We start from the raw sequence: 4909 nt of genomic DNA, 5'->3' as shown, positions 1-4909 counted from the left end.
AGTCAATAATCGATACATAAAACTTGAATTGTACTACTTCTTACTGGCTATTACATCAACTTAGAAGCTTCATCTGTGTTCTACTATGGTTCTTTTACTGTCTCCGCATACCGCAGCACGCAACATAGCTTTGCAGACGATAAGTACAACCGTTTCAGAGAGAAGAGCGGCCAATGTGACGATCTGGCTTTAAGTCGATTCGATAACAAATGACGAAAACGGACCGAATTCTCAGGTTTTTACTACATATGAACACTTTTCACATTCTCCCGTGCAACAGGGCTGCTAGTCCTCATTTCATGCAGAATCTTAAGGTCCTAGCTCATGTCCAAGGCACCAAAGCCAGCTAAAAATTCAATATTGAATACCTAAAACTAGAATTGTACTACTTCTTACTGGCTATTACATCAACTTAGAAGCTTCATCTGTGTTCTACTATGGTGCTTTTAGTGTCTCCGCATACAGCAGCACGCGACATGGCTATGAAATCGATTAGTACAACCGTTTCAGAGAGAAGAGCGGCCAATGTGACGATCTGGCTTTACGTCGAATCGATAACAAATGACGAAAACTGACGTGTTTCTCAGGTTTTTAGTACATTTGAACACTTTTCACATTCTCCCGTGCAAATAAGCTGCTAGTCCTCCTTTCATGCAGAATGTTAAGGTCCTAGCTCATGTCGAGGGCACCAAAGCCAGCTATAAAGTCTTAATCCATACCTAAAACTTGAATTATACTACTTCTTCCTGGCTATTACATCAACTTAGAAACTTCATCTGTGTTCTACTATGGTGCTTTTAGTGTTTCAGAATACCGCAGCACGCGACATAGCTTTGCAGACGATAAGTACAACCGTTTCAGAGAGAATAGCGGCCAATGTGACGATGTGGCTTTAAGTCGATTCGATAACAAATGACGAAAACGGACCGAATTCTCAGGTTTTTACTACATATGAACACTTTTCACATTCTCCCGTGCAACAGGGCTGCTAGTCCTCATTTCATGCAGAATCTTAAGGTCCTAGCTCATGTCCAAGGCACCAAAGCCAGCTAAAAATTCAATATTGAATACCTAAAACTAGAATTGTACTACTTCTTACTGGCTATTACATCAACTTAGAAGCTTCATCTGTGTTCTACTATGGTGCTTTTAGTGTCTCCGCATACAGCAGCACGCGACATGGCTATGAAATCGATTAGTACAACCGTTTCAGAGAGAAGAGCGGCCAATGTGACGATCTGGCTTTAAGTCGAATCGATAACAAATGACGAAAACTGACGTGTTTCTCAGGTTTTTACTACATTTGAACACTTTTCACATTCTCCCGTGCAAATAAGCTGCTAGTCCTCCTTTCATGCAGAATGTTAAGGTCCTAGCTCATGTCGAGGGCACCAAAGCCAGCTATAAAGTCTTAATCCATACCTAAAACTTGAATTATACTACTTCTTCCTGGCTATTACATCAACTTAGAAACTTCATCTGTGTTCTACTATGGTGCTTTTAGTGTTTCAGAATACCGCAGCACGCGACATAGCTTTGCAGACGATAAGTACAACCGTTTCAGAGAGAATAGCGGCCAATGTGACGATCTGGCTTTAAGTCGATTCGATAACAAATGACGAAAACGGACGGATGTCTCAGGTTTTTACTACATATGAACACTTTTCACATTCTCCCGTGCAACTCGGCTTCTAGTCCTCCTTTCTTGCAGAATTTTAAGGTCCTAGCTCATGTCCAAGGTACCAAAGCCAGCTAAAAAGTCAATAATCGATACCTCAAACTTGAATTGTACTATAACTTACTGCCTATTACATCAACTTAGAAACTTCATCTGTGTTCTACTATGGTGCTTTTAGTGTTTCAGAATACCGCAGCACGCGACATAGCTTTGCAGACTATAAGTACATCCGTTTCAGAGAGAATAGCGGCCAATGTGACGATGTGGCTTTAAGTCGATTCGATAACAAATGACGAAAACGGACGGATTTCTAGGTTTTTACTACATATGAACACTTTTCATATTCTCCCCTGCAACTCCGCTGCTAATCCTTCTTTCATGCACAATCCTAAGGTCCTAGCTCATGTCCAACGCACCAAAGACAGCTAAAAAGTCAATAAAAGATACCTAAAACTTGAATTGTACTATATCTTACTGGCTATTACATCAACTTAGAAGCTTCATCTGTGTTCTACTACGGTGCTTTTACTTACTCCGCATATCGCAGAGCACGACATAGCTTTGCAGACGAGAAGTACAACCGTTTCAGAGAGAAGAGCGGCCAGTTTGACGATCTGGCTTTAAGTCGATTCGATAACAAATGACGAAAACGGACTAATGTCTCAGGTTTTTACTACATATGAACACTTTTCACATTCTCCCGTGCAACTGCGCTGCTAATCCTCCATTCATGCTCAATCTTAAGGTCCTAGCTCATGTCCAAGGCACCAAAGCCAGCTAAAAAGTCAATAATCAATACATAAAACTTGAATTGTACTATTTCTTACTGGCTATTACATCAACTTAGAAGCTTCATCTGTGTTCTACTATGGTGATTTTAGTGTCTCCGCATACCGCAGCACGCGACATAGCTTTGCAGACGATAAGTACAACCCTTTCAGAGAGAAGAGCGGCCAATGTGACGATCTGGCTTTAAGTCGATTCGATAACAAATGACGAAAACGGACGGATTTCTCAGGTTTACTACATATGAACACTTTTCACATTCTCCCGTGCAAATCGGCTGCTAGTCCTCCTTTCGTGCAGAATCATAAGGTCCTAGCTCATGTCCAAGGCACCAAAGCCAGCTAAAAAGTCAATAATCGATACCTAAAACTTGAATTGTACTACTTCTTACTGGCTATTACATCAACTTAGAAGCTTCATCTGTGTTCTACTATGGTGCTTTTAGTGTCTCCGCATACCGCAGCACGCGACATAGCTTTGCCGACGATAAGTACAACCGTTTCAGAGAGAAGAGCGGCCAATGTGACGATCTGGCTATAAATCGATTCGATAACAAATGGCGAAAACGGACGTATTTCTCATGTTTTTACTACATATGAACACTTTTCACATTCTCCCGTGCAACTTGGCTGCTAGTCCTCCTTTCATGCAGAATCTTAAGGTCCTAGCTCATGTCCAAGGCACCAAAGACAGCTAAAAAGTCAATAATCGATACATAAAACTTGAATTGTACTACTTCTTACAGGCTATTACATCAACTTAGAAGCTTCATCTGTGTTCTACTATGGTGCTTTTAGTATCTCCGCATACCGCAGGACGCGACATAGCTTTGCAGACGATAAGTACAACCGTTTAAGAGAGAAGAGCGGCCAATGTGACGATATGCCTTAAGTCGATTCGATAACAAATGACGAAAATGGACGGATTTCTCAGGTTTTTACTACATATGAACACTTTTCATATTCTCCCGTACAACTCGGCTGCTAGTCCTCCTTTCATGCAGAATCTTAAGGTCCTAGGTCATGTCCAAGGCACCAAAGCCAGGTAAAAAGTCAATGATCGATAACTAAAACTTGTATTGTACTACTTCTTACTGGCTATTACATCAACTTAGAAGCTTCATCTGTGTTCTACTATGGTGATTTTAGTGTTTCGCATACCGCAGCACGCGACATAGCTTTGCAGACGATAAGCACAACCGTTTCAGAGAGAAGAGCGGCCAATGTGACGATCTGGCTTTAAATCGATTCGATAACAAATGACTAAAACGGACGGTTTTCTCAGGTTTTAACTACATATGAACACATTTCACATTCTCCCGTGCAACTCGGTTGCTAATCCTCCTTTCATGCAGAATCTTAAGTTCCTAGCTCATGTCCAAGGCACCAAAGCCAGCTAAAAAGTCAATAATCGATCCTAAAACTTGAATTGTACTACTTGTTACTGGCTATTACATCAACTTAGAAGCTTCATCTGTGTTCTACTATGGCGCTTTTAGTGTCTCCACTAACCGCAGCACGCGACATAGCTTTGCAGACGATAAGTACAACCGTTTCAGAGAGAAGAGCGGCCAATGTGACTATCTGCCTTACGTCGATTCGATAACAAATGACGAAACGGACGGATTTCTCAGGTTTTTACTACATATCAACACTTTTCACATTCTCCCGTGCAAATAAGCTGCTAGTCTTCCTTTCATGCAGAATGTTAAGGTCCTAGCTCATGTCGAGGGCACCAAAGCCAGCTATAAAGTCTTAAACCATACCTAAAACTTGAATTATACTACTTCTTCCTGGCTATTACATCAACTTAGAAGCTTCATCTGTGTTCTACTATGGTGCTTTTAGTGTTTCAGAATACCGCAGCACGCGACATAGCTTTGCAGACGATAAGTACAACCGTTTCAGAGAGAATAGCGGCCAAAGTGACGATCTGGCTTTAAGTCGATTCGATAACAAATGACGAAAATGGACGGATTTCTAGGATTTTTACTACATATGAACACTTTTCATATTCTCCCGTGCAACTCCGCTGCTAATCCTTCTTTCATGCACAATCTTAAAGTCCTAACTCATGTCCAACGCACCAATGCCATCTAAAAAGTCAATAATCGATACCTAAAACTTGGATTGTACTATATCTTACTGGCTATTACATCAACTTAGAAGCTTCATCTGTGTTCTACTATGGTGCTTTTACTGTCTCCGCATATCGCAGAGCGCGACATAGTTTTCCAGACGAGAAGTACAACCGTTTCAGAGAGAAGAGCGGCCAATGTGACGATCTGGCTTTAAGTCGATTCGATAACAAATGACGAAAACGGACGGATGTCTCAGGTTTTTACTTCATATGAACACTTTTCACATTCTCCCGTGCAACTCCGCTGCTAATCCTCCTTTCATGCAGAATCTAAAGGTCCTAGCTCATGTCCAAGGCACCAAAGCC

The sequence above is a fragment of the Schistocerca gregaria genome, unplaced genomic scaffold (genome assembly GCF_023897955.1).
Source record: "Schistocerca gregaria isolate iqSchGreg1 unplaced genomic scaffold, iqSchGreg1.2 ptg000448l, whole genome shotgun sequence".
Taxonomy (NCBI): domain Eukaryota; kingdom Metazoa; phylum Arthropoda; class Insecta; order Orthoptera; family Acrididae; genus Schistocerca; species Schistocerca gregaria.
Note: the sequence above shows the minus strand (reverse complement) of the source record.